Genomic DNA, 19,999 nt, shown 5'->3' on the forward strand with positions numbered 1-19,999 from the left:
ATTTTGCTTTATATTTTTGATGGTTGGCTTTGTCTCATTTGTTTAAGTGCTTTCCCTTCATTACTGATTTTATTATCTCATATACCTCACTACTGGGAAGTCTCCTGAAGTGAAATTGTGTCTCTTCCTAGCACTGAAGACTTCAGAATGAACACACATCTCTTATGAGATGTTTGCTGGTGGCCTGGTAAGGAATGTGGTTTACTTGTGATGGCCAGCTGTAAAGCCTTCTGTTGTCAGTGAAGTTGTACCTGCATTTCAGTACCACACTTGCTGCTGTTTAATACGCTTAGGTTGTGGAGCAACATTTTCAGAAATGATGAATTATTTAGAGAAGCTGAGCTCAACATGATGTATAGCAGCAGTGTAGAGCTGCTCAGAAGGACAAGGGTTTTTAAGACCAGACACAACTGTTGTCACTCCTAGGTAGCTTTTTGACACTGCTGTATTCAGGTGCTCTGGTGTGTTGTTGCCCTGTGTTCTGAAAAAAGCTAAAGGGAAATAGTGCTTCCAAATGGGAAGTGCTTCTTTGCTTAGTTTGGATACGTGAGTCTATCTGTTTCCTACTAGTGTCTCTCAATCGAGAAAAAAAGTATGAGAAAAGGGGTCTTTAAAATTAATTGTGAGAGCCTGATCATTAACGAATCAAAAATTTATTGAGCTAGGGTATAGCTTTCCATTTCAGAATGCAAGGTAACTTGCAGTAAACCTACTGCCTTCATCCCTGCTTCTACGGAGCATGCTGCTTTGTTGCTCTACAGGTCCTGACTTAGCCATAGTATTGTGGAAGAAGAGCACATTTCTTCCACCTCGAGCTGTTACGAACATTTGTTCTCACATAAAGAGAGATTTCTGCTCAGTTCACTACTGCAGCTGAGTAAAAAGTATGGATATTATGCCTAGTTGAAAACAGCGTTTACCCTACAAATTCAAATAAAATCTGTGTTCTGCGTTACTATCTTGAAATGCTCTTTAGTTAGCACCTAGAATAAAGAGTAAGAGTGGAGGCTCAGGGAAGTCTCCAAGAGCACTGAACTCTGAATTAGCTATGTTCACATTTCACGTAACAATACACTTCTGCACAGTTTAGGAGGTTACCCACACTGGAGTATTAGGAGAGAAGTCTCTCTAGCAGTGCACTGTAAAAGCCACACAGATCAGTCTTACCTATTGAACCTTTGGGGAACAAACAGGGAGGAGCAATGACATCAGCTGTTTGCATTAAGACATTAACCTTTCCACTTCACCTTCTGCCTGTGCTTCTCTGTAGTCCAGTTGCTTTGGTTCCTTCTCACCTGCAGGCCTGCTAAAGATACCAAAAAATGTCAAATAAAGAAAAACTATTTCTTTTTACCTGAGAATCTGTTGCTGAAGGACATCCTGGTAAGTAAAAACTCTGATTGTATCTTTGCTTTTATGGATGCTTGCTCAGAAAAATGCTATCTGATGAAAGTTCAGTCATATCTCCCCTAATGGAGAAAAGAAAAATTAATTATTTTGAATAGATTTTGGATTAGTGTCTTTGTTCTCTTGACTAGGATTTGTCTTATTTGTTTAGCATGCAATACAATCTGGCATAGGTAACTTTAAACTTTTGCTTGAGAGAAGCATGGATTGGTCTACAGGTAGATGTGGAGCTGCCACATATATTAGAATTGCAATTTCATTTTTTATCCTGTAATGAAGAAACTAGTACTTTATGCACATGTATATTATAGGTGATCTTTGAACTTTGATTCTCTTAAATGTTTGGAATATTCAGCATTAATTTGCATCAGAGCTGCATTCCAGATACTGCTGTAATACTGCATATGTCCATTTGTCACTCTGGTTTTGGTAACACAAGGTTACAACAAGTGTAGTATGTACAAAACCATTGTATTTTCCAGGTCTTGAACTGCAAGACAATGCTTCAGCTCTAATTGCTCACTAAATTCAGCTATTTGTCATACAGCTTGGTTTACAAAAATATTTATCTAGAAGCACTGCGGTTAACAAGAGGCACTGGAGGAAGTTTGGACCTTCAAGACACGTGGTAATAACTCAAATTTACAGTAAAGATAGTACCTTCAAACGGAGCATTTTAATGTTAAGAGTAAAACTAACATTTCCTCTTACTTTTTCCATAGTAGAAGACAAAAAAAAAAGTCAGAAATAGAGGGTGGTGTCAAACACTAAAAGTTTGCAGTGAGTTTTTCTTGTGTATCCATATTCTTACTCATTAGATGGGAATGGTACAGTGTGAGACCAGTTACATGGTCTGCCCTGCCCCTAATGAATGGCTGAACAGCTTTGGGACCACTGCAGCATGTGGCACCATGTCTTGAACCACCACTTGCTCGCTGTAAAACAGTGTACTGCATGTTGTAATTGTGCACATAAGCAATAAAACTTACCATTTGCTAAAGGTTACGCCATTCCTGCTTGAGCCTTGGACCCTTTGGTGTGAATCAATTTCTCAATCTTCGAAACTCAGTTCACCTCAGGGTATCAAACCGGCCAGGTGACGTGGCATTTCTGATTTTATCCTTGCTTGAACAAATGGCTTCTGTGTCTGAAACTATGACCACATGTTGTTTCTGCCTTTCACCTTATGTCCTTGCATCTTCAGTCAGTGGTCAATTTTTATCAGTGAAGGTGAAATACAACTTATAGAACTGATCAGGATTCTTAATCTTTGAGTAGCAAGAAATTTCAGGAAGATAATGCCTAAGCTGGGAAATAATGCAGCACAAATAGCTGAAGATGGGCTTTACAGTTATGAAGATGGTGTTTTTTTGTTTTGTTTTCCAAGCCTCTAAGTTGTTGGACTTACTTTGTGAATGATTAAGGAATGCAGTTAGATGTTTAGCTTGCTTGGGGAAAATGTTAGAAATAGAATGTAGAAAGTACAGACATTGCCGATTCATGTTGTGAAAATTATGTCAGTGAAGAAGCAACCTGTGCACTTCCATAAGAAAATCTCATGAAGACACTGAAACCACTGTAGCCTGTCTGAATAAAAGGGACACATGTATTTTTAGCACTCATGCTTTGCTTTTGATTATAGTTTGTATTTGAGTGTGGTGGTATTGATGGCACAATGGTTCATCAAAGCTACCTGCTAGCATTTCTCCCTTTTCCATGCTTTTAGATTGTGATGAAAGATAAGAGCAGTTACCATACTAAAATTCAATTGGTACTTAAACTCTGCTTTGAATTACAGCCCTTTCAGGGTACAGAATAACTCTACTCTTGATTTATAATTTCATTCTGATGTTTGTGTGCTTCCAGATGAGATTATCTGTAAAAGTAAATAAGTAATTTAAGGTGGACATTCAGTTATGCTTCTTCATTAATTTTCTCTGTGGGCCCTCAAAAGATAATATTTTCAATTGGCAATTATGTGTATAACTACATAGACTATTACAAACTAGATGGGCACCTGGCTAACTAATACAGATAATCTTGAAGATCCAGCTGTGTATCTGTGTGGCTGAACATATTTTGTAGGGGTTTTTTGTAATGATGGTGGGTGAAAATTCATTCATATTCCTTATGTTGGTTCTGCAGATATGCTACCTCACAAACATGTAGTTCTGAGGTAATAATATGGATTGCTTTCACCTGGTTCAGTTATCCTGATGAGACAATCCCAATTTGTCCCTTAAATTGTTCATTAACTTTTAACAAACCAAATGCATTTCACATACTCAGGTCTCATGTGGACAACAGGGCATAGGTGCTAAAGACAGTATAGGTAAAACCTTTTTTCTCCAGTGCTTTTTTTCCCAAAACAGAAAGACCAGCACTTCAGAAATATAACTGTAAAAAGTCGTGGGGAGCGAATGCTTGACTCTGAGAGAATGTTTGCAGAAGCTTTTCTGAACTTGAGTGATCCAGACAGCAGTGTATAATTGCAGGAGCAGACTTCAATATAATGCACCCTTTTGTAGGGATAGCAATTCCTCTTGTCATCCAAAAAATTGACACATGATATTTCAGAGGTCCACACTGCAGGTAGAGAAGGGATAAACCCTCGCCAAAGTGTAGACCTCTGACAGTTATAAGATGTGGATCAAAACAGGTAATCCACACAGAAAATGCAATATAAAGTTTAAAATAAAAGAGGAGAAGAATGCAAAACTGCTAGAGAAAGGTCTTATCTTAAATACTTCTTCCAAAATTACTACAAGAGTAGTTTTTATCCTGAAATTATAATGATTATTTGAGATGCCTTTCCAGGCGTTTTTCATTGTCCCTGTACCAAGGAGGCTGCTGGCCTATGCAGGTGATAATAAAATGTCAGAACTGACTTGAGGAGAGGAGTGAAAACAGGGTAAGATGTACCTTTCAGGATGTAAGTTGATAAAATTGCCTCTTGGCAGATGCCCAAAGAAGTCTCTTGCCCGCTGGAAATTACACTTTATTAAGAAATCCATTTTTTTTTTTAATCACAAAACCCAAATGTGTTATATGTCTTATTTTTATCGTCTAGATAAGATAAGTGATCAGATAAGTGATGCTGTTCTAGATGCTCATCTCAGTATTGATCCAGATGCCAAGGTTGCCTGTGGTAAGTACAATACAGATAGAAAAACAGATTAATGAAGTACAACATGTAATCAATGTTGATATAATGTCTTTTGTTCCAAAATTTCTCCAGTAGCTGGCTGCCACTCAAGACTTTCAGTAAAGTCAGTAAAGATGTCAGCTGTGACACTCTGATTCAGAAGAAAAGGAAAAGCAGGAAAAAAGCTACAAAAAAAGATCAGAATAAAGGAAATACATAGTACTCCTGTGCAAATTAAAAATTATGAAATGTAAGAACTACACTAGGTGGTATCAAGGAAAAGTAGGGTTGTCAGGATGGATGATAATGAGGAATCTAAGAAAACCAGGCAAAAAGAGAAGTGTGGAAAGATATATGTCAAAATGCATGTCTTCACAGAGTCATTATGGTGATGCCCTTTGTTCACAGGAGGATAAGATCATTTGAATGTGATTCTGGTCAAAGTGGCTTGCTTTTTTGTGTGACTTTGCATTAGGACGATGCACAGATATTGTCATTAGCAATAGAGGCTATGAATGTGTTACCAAATAGGAAAGAGCTGGACTGCCACAGAAAAATGGACATGGAAAGGGAATGTACCTAAAGAGCTTTCCAAATACAGTAATTTTGTTTCTAGAACAAGCCACCAAGGCCATAGGTACAGCACAGAGGACTAGCTGCGTCTCATAAACACAACGATCTAATATTTTTCATCTGAAAAATCTCATGTGATCCTTGATGCACAGATGTGAGCCGTGAGATGTGAGGGAAGGGTTTAGCATATGTGTTAGACTCGATGAAGCATGTATCTCAATACTGCAGGCAGTTATGCTTCCTAAACGATGGTAACTGAGGAATGCTGCAAAAATGTCAAGGAAAAATGTGTGTAAGAGATGTGAGAAACACCAACAGTTTGTCTTACTAAGGTAAAAGACTGAGGTGTGACATGATTCCATAGACCTAGAAGATCGTATTGTTGTACCAATTTTTTTTGTGATTGTCTGCTATATGTTTTTACATAAACCAGAAAAGTTTGGAGACCAGATGGACTCTTGAAACAAACAACAATATAAAATATTGAATGATTCTGCACAAAATTTCTAATGAAGTTGCATAGCTTCCTGCTCCAGGATCTTGTCAAAGCTGAAAGTTTTTGTGGTTGCCAAGGACAACTGGGTGAATTACTGTAATAAAAATATATCAAAGACTGGTAGTACCATCTGTTAATAAATTATGTTCCTTTGGCTTCAGGAAAACCCTGAGCTGAAATTCTTGTATTTGGAGAAGCAGCCCTACACACTTGATCTGGTTTTGTAGACATTTGTTTCTAGCCAATGTGAAGATAGGATAATTGGCTACGATGACCACATGCAGGCTTTTAAATGTTCATATCAGCTGAAGAGAAGGGTCGTTGCACAAAGACCCACAAGTGTGCTAAGGCTTTACACTGACTTTCCCCTGTGATCAAGTCCTTTTTCATAGAACCATCTTCAGGATCTCTCTGTTTAACTGTAAAATAGCATAAGTAAAATTCTGACATTTTACCAACATATTTTCTCCAGAGTGTGTGGCAAAAACTGGAATGATTTTGCTCTGTGGAGAGATCACATCCCAGGCTATAGTAGATTATCAACAAATTGTAAGAGAGACCCTTAAGAAGATAGGATATGATGACTCTTCCAAAGGTGAGTGAGATGCATGGTGTTGGTAATACTGACTGTGGGTTCAAACCAGGTATGGGCCATTCACTTAAGAATTGGATGTGATGATCCTTGTGGGTCCCTTCCAACTCAGAATTTTTGGTGATTCTCTGTGATTCTCTAATGAGATCGTACATGTGTTCATCCATGGATCTGTTCTGCACGTGGCCAAAGTCATGTTTCTATGGTCTTCTGAAGAATAAAATGAAGTGTGTATCCAGGCCCGGGAGAAGACTCACAGCTGTTGTTGTTGATATGTATTTCTCACTGCCTGGTATTGAAGGAGCTATTTTAAGGTGGCATACTTGTAAAAGACTTATTCTTGAAAGCATCAGGTTTCAAGAATGCTTCTCTGATGCAGAAAAGCTAGTGTTTGGACAAATGTTAGAAGGTGATTACATCTGTAGGTTTGTACAATGAAAACTTTAACACTGATGTTCCTTGTCCTTGGAATGTACAGGCCCGTTATGTTGGAAGTTCACACCAAAGGACCTCTTTATGTGTTCTTAACATGTACCCTGAAGGAGTTTCCTTTCAGCAGAACTACTTACATGACTACTTGCCTTCAGTCTTCCCTTTTCATGCATGATATATACTTTTTCTCAAATTCAATTGAATACTAGAACATACTACACGAAAAACCAAATACCAGTTTCTGGTAATATTTTCTGCACTCCTCTCCCAGGTTTAATAACCAAATAGTTTGAACCCTAGTCAAAGTAAGTTATCTCATAATAAGCAATACCATAATAAGCATAACAAGCTTTGGCAGGGTAGCTTGTAGGATTACACTTACCTGTCGGTTTCAAGGATTCAAGTTTGATGTAATAGCACTAACCTACCCATGTCCTGAAACTATTTAATAAATGTGCTGATTGTCTGCTTCTGTTAGCAATAAAAAATGTACTACAGGAAGCTTACATGCTTAGAATTTTGAAAGTTTTAGCCAAGATAACTAGATAATCCTTAAAACCTTCTCTAGCAATCTGTGAACTCTCAGGAATGTATGAGCTAACTTTACAAAATTCCTTTCACTAGGACTGGACTATAAGACTTGCACAGTTTTAGTTGCTCTAGAACAACAGTGTAAAAAATCAAGCATGCTGTCTCTGATGGCAAGACTGATGATGACAGTGGAGCAGGGGATCAGGTAATTCCAGTCACTACTCAAATCTAGTTTAAGCACAAGCAGTTACAATTACAGTGGGTCAGAGACTTTCCTTAAAAGCTGTTGTGCAAATTGCAAGAATCAGCAGTTGACCACTGTGCATTCTCTTAATCACCAGAAGTGTGAAAATGTATCACAGCCTTCACCAATTTCAAGGAAAGTGGCTTTCCCCATATTCAGTGGCCTTAGCAGGATAGAGTCACAATTAGGATTTTTGTCAGTCAGTAACTTTCTGACCTTTCAAGTCCTTTAGCCAGGCAGCAATTTCTGTGTCACGTGTGGGGAGAAGACTGAGCAGTCTTGATGAGCTTCATGTTTATTAAGCCTTTGCAGTGGGCTCTTATGGATGTGTAAGGCAGAGTCATTCTTGGAAACCAGCCCCTGTTGTGGCTGTGATTCTTGCACATATATGTTATTTCAGGCTGGTTATATGTCAAGGGTATTAACTCTGCATGTTACTGCTGCCTCTTGCTAAGCATGGGTGATTCTAAAGTACTATGAGGCAAAGACAGGTGCAGAAATGGAAAGAGAACATGGAAATGAGTGGCCTATTTCCCCATTTTTTAATCCAGTTCCCCAATTTTCAATGCAGGGTTTGATGTTTGGCTATGCCACTGATGAAACTGAGGAATGTATGCCCTTAACAGTCCTCCTGGCACACAAACTGACTGCAAGCATAAGGGCTCTGGAACAGAATGGAACATGGTCCTGGGTTAGACCAGATGGGAAAACACAGGTGTGTAACAAATGCACCAACTGTAAGGGTGAGAAACAACAGAAACCATTTACCCTGTCTGCTACTATATTAGAATTTATATTTGTCAAAAATGGTACTGTCATTCTCGTGTTCCAAGGTGATGTGAGTTTCATAAGGTACATTTGTATATAGCACATATGGTTTGTTTAAACTGTTCTATCAGTGTCTCAGCAGGTCTCTTCGAAACAATACTTGTATTTTCCTTCTTTTCCCCCGGAGATAAGGAAAATTAACAAATTACCAACAATCAGGTTTGGGGGTTTTTCTGAATAAACATCAGCTACTGACAGCTGTGTTGCAGAGCTCAGTGGATTAGTCACTGAGCCTACTGTAAAAGTGATGCACTTTGGCTGTCTCAAAGACTGTAAGTTCTCTGTTTTCTGGGCTGTGAAACCTGCAGGACAGGAAAGGGATTTCCAGTACAGCAAAGTGCTTTAGTCTTAATTTCTGTTATTTAGTGCAGATCAACTGCATTGAGTTATACTGCTGCTGTTGCAGTACAACATGGATTGTGCCCCTGCCTCTTGTAAGGAGTGTACAGAACATGTGAACAGGCTGATTTCTTTATGATGTATCTATTCAAGCATGTTTGAAGAGTAGAAAAGTAAAGAGACCACTCTAGTCTGTAAGAAAACAGGTATTAAGGATGGAGCAATGCCAGTTTATACTTGCATGTGCATAAAAGCCATGCACAAGGAAGCAAAAGATACAGCCTATCATATGATCTAGTTGTTCATTTTAGCAGGGTTCTCCAAAATTTATTTTGGCTTTACTTTGCTAATCCACAATTTGAAGTGATGTTAACATAATAAACCAGATTGATTTCAGCATCAACTGCTAAAATCATAGGATTTTGTAGCTTTCTTGTTGTTATTTTGCTTCTCTGTGACAATACATGTAATATCCTGTAGTTAATCCTTTTGGTAGTGGTAGTTCAGTTTTTTTTTTTTTTTTTGTTAAAATGAGTTTATGCATTGACAACACTACATTATTTTTCATCCTATTTCTCTTCATCTGTTTATTTTTAGCTGCAGGAAATAACTGTGATGTTCATTTCCAGCTTTCAGACAGGTGCTTTTGGCCCTGAGTGCTCATCTTGGCCCTGAATGTTCATTGTCCATTTTTTTTTCCTCACTAGGTCACAATGGAATACAAGGAGTGTAATGGTGAACTGGAGCCCATCCAAGTGCACACACTTGTGATTTCAGTAAATCATGTGCCAGACATACTGCTACAACAAATACAGAATGAGCTGATGGAGAAAGTTGTTAAAAAAGTCATTCCAGAGAAGTATCTTGATGAGGACACCATTTATCATCTCCTTCCAAGTGAAAAGTTTGTAGAAGGTGGTCCTAAGGTACGGTACTTTGAAAAACAACAGCCTATGCAGACTTGGATTCCACTTCACCACATGCTTGTAAATGTTCTCTTGAACAATAGGGCAATGGAATGGTGTACCTTTAACCAAAAAGTCTTCGCATTGTTAAGGAAGCTTCAGTTATTTCTACTGGAGCTTTCCTGCTGTACAGCTGTCATCTAAACTGAAGCTATATCTGCTCAGAGAGCCACATATACACATTCTTGGATCTTCGTCTTGCTTCCAGAAAGTATTTTAAATAATCAAAAGCCAGTTCTTAAGTTACGTGCTAAAATGGCTGGTTGGAAGTATCTCTTCACTTCCACAATAAAAATCAAAACCAGAAATAACAATCAATCTGATATCTACACTGAAATTATTCATAAAGCTGAACAAATTTCAAGGGAGACTTAACATATTAAGTATCAATAGTCGTTAGGATTTGACATATGTTCTACTTTCCAGGTGTTGACACTAGATAAGAAGGCCATTGGTGTGAAATTGTAAAAAGTTATGTTACATGAAACTGTCTAGTTTGTGTAAAGAGCTCATAAGGATTAAAACTACAAGGTGTGCTCTTGATCACACTGCAGTGATGTAGGGATACCACTTTCAGTGAGAAATAAATGTTGGCTTTGCTCCCATATTACTTACTTGGAGATTTAAAAACAGTGGATTAGTGCTGTTTATCTTCTTTCAGGATGGAATTTACCAGCACTTGAGTTCATTTATCAGCATGTAGTTGCCAGCTTTACTAATCTGACAGGCAGTATTTCTCTCCTAGTTGAGTAAGTTGGATCAGCTTATAAAGTTGTAGGAGGCAGACAAAAATCTATGCAAGAGTTTGGGACTATTATCAGGGGCACAGGAGGGAAGGAAGAAGAAAGAAGTGTAGTATCACTTGTGTCACTACTGAACCATTAATTTGAAACTCATCTAGAATTTCTCAGTACTCTTGTGCTAACAACATTGAGCTGCATTTCCACGAAGCCCCTGCTTCCCATTCAGTGTGTGTATCTAATTGAAGCTTGTTAACCTTTTAGGTTTTTTGTGATCTGTTTTTGTCTCTCTAAGTTCTTGGCCTTCATCAAAGTTTTGCTGAGTGAAGACTTTGACCAGTAACCCAGAGACAGTATTTCATAATTGCTGATTTGAAGGGAGCATTCTTTTTGTCATGTTTACAGTTGTGCTGCGTTGTTAAAGGTTTTCAAGAGTGACTGCAGCACAGACAGCTTAGTACATTTCTGAAGAGGACTCCAGCCACTGAGTGAACTCTTTCATTAAGAGTGAACTCTTTCATTTCATTAAGCAGTTGCATGGGAAAGTGAACACTGTGAACAGAATCATATACATGATAAATAAAAAAAGAAAGCCATACTCATTAACCTAATATGGGATTGGATGAGCTATTGTGTCTTGTGAATATATTTAGTTATTTTTCCTTCAGACTGATGCTGGACTGACTGGCCGGAAGATCGTTGTTGATACGTATGGAGGCTGGAGAGCCCACGGTGGAGGTGCCTTCTCTGGAAAAGATCCCTCCAAAGTTGATTGTTCTGCAGCATATGCAGCTCGCTGGATTGCAAAATCTTTGGTGAAAGCTGGTCTCTGTAAAAGGGTATTAATCCAGGTAAGAGCAACCATAAAAGTAATATACCAAATTCTGAAACAGAAATTCTGTCTCAGAGTACATATGACCAACATAACAGCCTCGCTCCAGTTTCAGAAAACCTCAATAGTAGAATGGGGCTCCAGGAATTTTTTAGGACCCTTATGAGGGAAACCAAAGACATGGGCCAGGATGGTCCTGAAACAAGGAATTTGTTCTCAGTAATGTGCTTTCTCCAACTCCCTTGTCATCCCATGTCTAGGTACTTCTCTGCATAATCCTTACTTTTTAGGTGCTCTGCACACACCTGCATGGCCAGCACCCTGGCCTGGGCTGCATAGCACATCACAGTTACGGGAGCACTTCCCAGATGTACTTATGCAACTTGCAATAACTTAATCTGTTTTAAGCTGTATTTGAAATTACCTTGATTTGTTCCTAGTATTCTCCTACGGTGTAGGGTGTGACTAAAAGCAAAATTCAATTGGTTTAGAGTTTAAGACAAGAACAACTTTCATTAGTCTTATATACTCAGGCAAAAAAATTGCACTTGTGCATGAATTTTTTTGACTACTAAGTCAAAGAAGTAGAAAGAGGTATTTTATTGACACTTTGACAGTTTCACCATTAAACGTGAACAGAATGTGACTATTAAACAGTGAGATTTGCCTAGGTATTTTGCAATACTAGTTTTTGCAAATACTTGTTCTGAGTAGCTGCTATGTTCAAAGTAATTGCATGATATTTCCTAAGAAAGTAAAATGTAGCAGCAATCTGGCCAATGTTTTGCTGCAGTGGTGTGTTTAAGACCTTTTACTTTCTCTACGGAGCAGAGGAGAAGCCCACTGGATGTGGTTATGATCAATGACATAGTATCCAGGCATCCCAATTAGCAACAAGTCTGCCTGCTTTAGATGCTGTGCATGTGTTTGACACCTGATAGTTTGCAGTTAGTTAAGAAAAGGGGAGACTGGGAATAAAGCAAGCACAAGTAAGTTTTGGTTAGCAAATTGTTGATAATTTCTTTTTCTGAGAGGAAAGAAGACAAACTTCTGATTTCTTGGTATGCACATTTTGTGTCATTTTTGAACAACTATGTCACTTATTTTTGAGTTAGGTGGGAATGTTGTTATTCCAGTAATTCCAAAGATCCTCCTTAAATCCCTGAACCTGTTTCTAGACAAGGAAAGACTGATCTTTTTAACAGCAAATTATGGAGATCTCAGATACTAGCAATGAAGATAAGATGAGAAGATAGGAGACCAGAAACTCCAATGTCCTTTTAAGTCTTCGAAGGCTGGATTAAAGATTAATGAAAGGCAAAATGAATCAAGTGGAAATGCTAAAATGATTTCAGCCCATAAACGTCTGTGTGCTATGCCGAGGCCTTGCAAGCCTTCACTGAGGCTGACAATTGAGCTAGCTCTCCTATGGATATCGTTTCCATGCTAACCATCTCTCACAAGGAAAGGAAAAAATGGATAATAGAGGTAACTGCAATCTAATTAGCTGTATATTAATACAATATTATTTAGTGTTACATAGAATTGTCAGCTTATTGGTTAATGGCAAACAGACATCGTAATCTCATAATTAGCTACGGGAAAGACAGTCATGATTAGAACAGTTTCTAAAAAACCCCAATTCTTGGTTACTAAGATGCATATAGACAGAACTGAGCCACTGGACTACTCTTGAAATCTGCAGAAAGCAGACACAATTGTTACAGTGGGGATACTGCAACACGTGTATCAGACAACGAGGCCCGTGGAAAAGAAATATATATAGGCTGACTCTCTTGCTAGATGTTTCAGAGAGATGTTTATTTCTCCAGCTGCATGGCCGGGGCTCTGCCGAGGAACTGAGGCAATCCCGGGACCCGAGGGTCCTTTGCCCACGCAGGGGAACACAAAACAACCAATGGGGAACGAGGCTGACCAGGGGCAGGGAAATCCCGTGCCTCCCTCAGGGCCCCTCTCCCAGGGCTACATGGTGGGGGGAGACCCGTGAAGGGCAATGAGGAAGGCAACAATGAGGAAGACCAGTGAAAGGCACAAAATGGTTTGCATTACTTGGTGAGATTCAGTCAAAACATATTTTCATCCAAATAAACTACAGCAGATAAAAATTAGGTGTATGTTAGCCTATACTGCAGCAGGGCTGTATTTTGGAAAGGGGACTGAATGATGAAAGAAAATAGATTTCAGGAGAACCTGCCAGTGCTATGCTGTGCAGTGTTGCGGTGAAAAGAAGCTAGCATGACTCTTGGATGACAGAAAGGAGATGTAGAGCTGTACTTCCTGGGTTACTTTGTCTACTTCTGATAGCTATGTTTTAAAAAGTACATGGCACTATAGCATGAAGTTCTAGGGAGTGCATTGAAGTAACTCACTCTGGGGAAAAAAGTCTGTGAGTGCTTTAGGAACATGGAGCTTTTCCTCATCTTTTCCTAGATAATATTTTCTCTGCCTCAGAAAAGAAAAAAATCAAAACCAAACCATAAATATTTGTAGAATTCAGAGTCTCCAGTCCCAAAGACATGAAATCCTTGTGTCTAGCTGAAACTGAAGGATGGCCGTAGCTGAGGATGACAGAAAGTACCTCTTTTGTTTTAAAGGAATGTCACCTATGTCTCATATTTTACTAGGCTGAACACCCTCTGAGGAAAACATAATTTTCTTACATAAAGGACAAATAGCAAAAAGATATCTCCTAACTTTCTTTATGGAGACAGGATGTTAATAAACTCTACCCTGAGACATATGATAAGTCTTTCCTTTCTATTAAGCAAAAAGCAGGAAGGACTGTATTAACTGTATTTGTGTGTTATGCTTGTGTTCTACAGCTACCATATGCTATTGGCCTCAGTCACCCTCTTGCCATCTCAGTGTTTCATTATGGAACATCAGACAGATCTGAAGAAGAACTGCTTGAAATTGTCCAGAAAAACTTTGATCTACACCTTGGAGCTATTATAAGGTTAGTGTGATGTTAGTATTTACTGTAGGGAATAATATTTTTAATGCTCTCTCTAACAGTTTAATTATTTGGCTTATAACCTCAAGAAAGTCACCTTCATCTTAAATCTCTAATTGATAGAATTTCTGCTTTTCCCTCATCTGTGCATCCAGTACAACATACAAGAGCCAATTGATAAATCAGGTCACAAAGTTCACTGAATAAGTAAGACCTGCCTAAATTACACCATGTATATCTACCAGTAACCCTGACAGTGAGCTGTGTTGTAATTCATTAGCCAGGTGGTAGTGTGCCTGGTGAAGCAGAATTAAAATTTAACATTCAACGTAGTTAGGCTTTCCAGTCTGTTTACAGGCTGTGTAAGGCTCCAAATCTCTGCCTTATTGAAGAGCAACAGAAATATTGCTCTTTCTGAAAGAAGTATTAGGCTAAGTATGGTCTCTGTGCCTTTGATATTCAGGTGACAACAACTTAGTAGACAGCTGAAAGGCTCTGGTGCTCTCATGTCAGTTTGGAGTCGAGTAAACTTAACTAAAAAGGAATCCAGGTTTCTTAAATGCTCTCTTAAGATCTGAACTATTGTAACGAAACTATTGCAATTGAACTATTGTAAAAATTTAGAAACCAGAAGAAGGATAGCCATGAGATGAACGTTCTTAAAGTGAAAATTCAGTTGTGATCAGAAGTGTCACTGAGGCCACCATGCAATCAGACAGCACATGCAAACCCAAACCTATTAACATTGCCTTTTGCAGCCCACTATTTCTGGAGTATTTCTGGGCCTGAAATGGCAGGTCTTTTAGACAAATACAATCCTTACATTTAAAGATGCATGGGAATTACTCTTTTCTTTGAGAGAAGATCAGCACTTGTCCTTATCAGCCGTTACTGATCTCCATTCCAGGGAGCTGTAATTTGACCCTAGCATTTTTCACTATTCTTCTCCCATTTGTGACTAACGCATATGTTTCTTTATGTAAACTTCAAGGCAGCAGAGTTTCTTGCTTTTTTTGTAGTATGGCTTCCTGAGATCTAAAGGTACAGGTTCATCTTCTCAGTTCTGAATAACTTCCTGATCTTTTGGCTGATTTTCACCAAACCTGATAGACAGGCCCTCTTAGAAGTTTTGTGTAACGGAGAGAAACACTATCTCTTTCTGCTTTTAAGGGAGCAACCACATAGTGAGTTCCCCCTTTGTTTTAAGTCTCTGAAATTGACATAGAAGCTCAAGCCTGAGATAGATACCAGCAAGAACTTGAGTCCATGCACATACTTTGTCATTTTGAGCAACGCAGATTTTAAAAGCTCTGTTCTAAAATGCTAAAACATAAATGTTAGCCATCTCATTATTTGAGGAAAATGATTTTAATGATTCACTTCTGGTTTAAATCCAGAGATATTAATACCATTCCTTTCCCTATATTCCAGAACAATCTTGAGCATATTTGTCTCTGAGGGAAAAAAATATCAACATGACTAGGAAGTCTCTTTTTTTCCCTTGAAAAAGGAAATACTTTTCTGACAAGCTACATCAACATTCTGCTGCTGTGCTCAGCCTTCTGCATTCCTTTTCAGAGTATCCAATATATATGCTGAGAGCAGAGCTGACTTATAACTTTAATAGTCAAAGATAATGGAAAGCATTATGGCAACTTCTATTGGTAAGTAATGTTTTCCAAGTGTTATCAGTTCCTAAATATAATCAAAACTGTTTGTTAGCTTTATCATTATGGCAGTTCATTGCTAATAATTTGTGTGGGGATTCCCAGACACTCATCTTGATCTGTTGTATTGAAACATGCTGCATTTAAAAAATACACTGTCATAATCCTGGAAGTGATGAAGGCAGTAGGAAAGGAAGAAAGCAGGGATTAAACCATGAGCATTGTTGAGTGAGTATTTCCCTGTTAAACATCACCTCACCATTATTAAAATCCTATAAATGGTGCTGGCTGTCCATTCTAATCGACTATTCATTGATATAATTCATGATGTCTTACTTTTCATTTAGTCAGCAGTTGTATTTCAACGGCATTTGGCTTAGGATCAAGCACAAATGACTCCCACAGTAGCCATTGCAGCATGTCACTATGCTGCACAAAATATTACTTGAAACAAGACTTACCTGTTCTACATCATAAATGTCCACATAACTGCAAGAATGTGTAATCTCTTCACCTTCTGAAATGTCTTGATTATCCTGTCAGTATCTGTACTTCTTTTCTTATTTTGTCATTTCTCTACCAATCTTCTCTCCAGCAGTTTACAATATGAATCATCCCTTTTAAGTATGCTTTCAAAGATAATTAAAGCAAGATAATACCAGACATAAGAAAGCCCAAGCACATGAAAATGTTTCAGATCTTTCATGAAATGAAGAGAAACTTCTATATAGATACCTGTAGCTAACCCTTTAGCACTGCTGCAATCCACTATATTGTGCAGGCTAAAAGGCAACAAGCATGACTTGCACCTTCATTATGATTTATCTGGTCATAATTATGTCAGGTTATGCTCTATTCTAATGATAAGCTCTCTATGTTTCCTTCTGTAAATCTGTGTGGGGAAGGAAACAACACCTAGGTTTTATTATCTTCCAGGGATGATACTGATTATCCCTCTGATGTATCTAGATCACAATATACATTGGAGTAGAGTTAAGTGTAAGACTGTTCTTCTATTTTTCATTTAGGGAGCTGGATTTGAAGAGGCCAATCTATCAAAAAACAGCATGCTATGGGCACTTTGGAAGAGAAGAATTTACTTGGGAAATACCCAAAAAGCTTGTGTTTTAAGCTTTTCAAAATGCTCCATGTTATTGACATGTGGTTTAATAATCTGGTAAAATTTCAAGCAGTTGAAGGAAAGACTATATCTACTCTTTTAAAAATGGCATTCTGTAGTTAATAGATACCCTGAAAATTATTTGCATTTGATTTTTAACTTTTATAGTCCCCTTATACTTTTAATGCATGCAGCTCTAGCTAGGATAGTATTCAGCTTTGGTAATGTGAATAATTTAGACCTTTGACTGTGACCAGACATTAAAATGGTTGTGGGTATTGATGCCATTCCTGTTCTGTCAGGGAAATCCACTATTGCTTACCCAACTTAGCACTGAAGTGGATGAAGTTGGTGAGGTAACTTTAAGAGCTCCCTGTGAGAGGAGAGCAGAAATAGCACAAATTGCCATAATTATTTGGGCCAGAACTTCCATGACTACAGCTTTAGTTAAGGTGCTTCAGTTATGTTTAAACTAATCAGTAAAAATACCCATTTCTGAACACTGGTCATTGTAACCCTACATATACGTAGCTCTTAAGTAATGCTATTTGTTTGCTTTTAACATTATATTTTTGCAGTTGTATCTACAAAACTTGATGAACTCCTGTGTTGTGATTCTTTTATTCATTTGTAGTTATTCTCTCAAACTTGAATTTTCCATGTCTGTATGAATTGAAATTGGTCATATAAATTTTCAACTAAGTTTATTTTGGCCACTTCTGAAATGTAATAAAATGTAAAAAACACTTGGAGGACATGACTCTCCTTTTACTTTTCTGTCTGAAAGGATAAAATGGAGAGAGAGCATTCAAAATCATTTAGCTTCTCTTCAAGGACTAGAGAAGAGGAAAATGCTTGAACATCGAAAATAGCAATTCTGGAAAGCAAATTTATCATTACATTGATACATAAGACAGAATGTTGGAGTGTTACCACTGCTCTAATACCAGGGAATTTTAACAGAACACTAAGCAAAACAGCTACCTTGCCCCTGTTAATAGAAAGATAAAGGCTCCAGTGGTTAAGTCTAACCAAATGCAAGTAGTTGATTATATCATTAGTCTCAAGCAAGTTTTAATAAGCTTCTTCCTTTTATGCAAAGACTGATCAATCCTTTGATAGACCAGAGCTGACATGAAGTCACTGTACAGCTGTACCTGCACCTTACCTGCCTTGGTACAGTTAACCTGATTTAGCACAGTAGTGCTGCAGTCAGTTCTTGTGACCTATACATGAGGCACATTTTTCTTGCATAAGTAATGCTGTCCGAGTTATTAATTGCCATCTTCCCTGATGGGGGAGATGTTCAGATTTTTGCCAGGAGAAAAAAGGAGGCGAATGGGACTTCATGCTTCTCAGTCCCCAGAGAGGTGTTTATTAATTCTTATCTAAGGAGTACAAGCCACTGGCGTGGCCTAGACATAGCACAGAGCAGAGAATGCAGCAAGAAGACAACTTATCAAGATTTCACAGCCTTTTTAAAGGTAAATTACCCAATGAAAACTTAAAACACAAGATATTTTCTTTTTTTTACCAATGTCCAACAAGTTCCTAAATCACGTAGACAGGAACTGCGTAATTCTGTATCCAATCATCCCAAACTACTTCTACTGCAGAATATGGAGTACTAGAAGAAGAAGAAGAAGAAGAAGGTTTGGAGAACAACAACAATCCTCCATTTTGATGTTTTTTGCTTTTATCTATTTACTATGCAAATAGACCTAAAAACTCTAAATTTTTCACCCTGCGATAATCTCACATAGTATTCTATCACCTAATTCACACCATTGTAGATTCAAATTCTTCCCAGAAGCTAGGCAAAAATTTTCCCATGGACAAAGGCCAAAACCAGTACTGTCCAGGGGTGTAAAACCCTTCAAAACAGGCAGTGAAATATTCTCTGCATTCTGGGTTCCTGCATCTCCCCCTCCTATTTGAATCAAAACCACTTCTTTGACAGCTTTGTCCATGGCTCGTCCAGCACAGTGAAGTATACATGGCACAAATACTAAAAGAATAACAACAACAATTAAGACATGCAAACCTATCTTCATGAATTTCTCTGCATTCTGAGTTCCCACAATAAGAAACCAAAATTAATTTCTGCAATTCTTTTTTGGGCATTTTGGGCAGTTTTTTATTTAAGGAGAACTTTTCCTTTTTATCACAAGACTCTGGACCCTATCATTGCCTGAAAATAATCCAGTTTAGTTTGCGTATGGCTATGTAGGCATCAAACCTATCATTAACCTTTACTAAAATTTGTTCCAAGTAGTATTGTCTAAGAAATGGTAATGTAGCTTGCTAATTCTGAAATGTCAGAATAATTTCCACTTTTAGTAATATAGGGGTACAATGTTTAAATGGCAAGGGGTTGCAGAGATCACTACACAGTAAAATTACTATAATGACCTTTTAATAGAGAGTTCAGTAAATGGGCATATAGTCTCAATTTTACAGCTGTCTCAATTACAGTTAATATCAATTTTACTGTCATAATACTTCACCCTTCCAATGTGAAATAGTGATGCTTTGGTTATCACAGAAGAAGAGCATTTTGATAAAAAGTCTTTTGTTTAATTTAATAAAGAAATTATTGTTCAATGGAGGTGTCTGTTAATCACGGCTTATCATCAAACAAACAAACAAACAAACAAGAAAAGCAACACCCCCCAAAAACCCCACAGTGTATATCAGACAGGAAGAACACATTCCTGAAACGCTTCTTTCACCTTGCTTTCTGGCTTCAAAGTTAAAGACCTTTTATTCAAGGAGTTGGATAGACCCCAAATCTTCCTTTCCCTTGTCATTGACTGGTGTTTCAAAGAAGCCAGAAGCACCAATTGCAGAAGAAATCCCTAACTACAGACTGGGACAGTGTACCTTCAATCTCCAGAGACCCTGTCCACAAATTTCAGTGGGTTTTCTAATAACCAGTAAATTAATTTTAATTGTACGGGGTAGCTAATTTGCCCCATATGAAATTTTCCAAAAGAAGAGCAAAAAGATATATGCCTTATTTGAAGCCAGTGAACAGAGATAAGACACCTCTGCTAACTTTGTAATGTCTATTCCAAAGGTAGAGAAAAAACAATTGCTCCACAAAACCAATGA

The 19,999-nt window shown here is 37.9% G+C and overlaps 1 pseudogene; it reads left to right on the top strand.

Moving 5' to 3' along the window:
• The first annotated feature begins 1,287 nt into the window (after positions 1 to 1,287).
• Positions 1,288 to 19,435, top strand: LOC138103541 (S-adenosylmethionine synthase-like; annotated as a pseudogene).
• The last annotated feature ends 564 nt before the right edge of the window (positions 19,436 to 19,999 follow it).

Source organism: Aphelocoma coerulescens (genome assembly GCF_041296385.1).
Source record: "Aphelocoma coerulescens isolate FSJ_1873_10779 chromosome Z unlocalized genomic scaffold, UR_Acoe_1.0 ChrZ, whole genome shotgun sequence".
NCBI classification, from domain to species: Eukaryota; Metazoa; Chordata; class Aves; order Passeriformes; family Corvidae; genus Aphelocoma; species Aphelocoma coerulescens.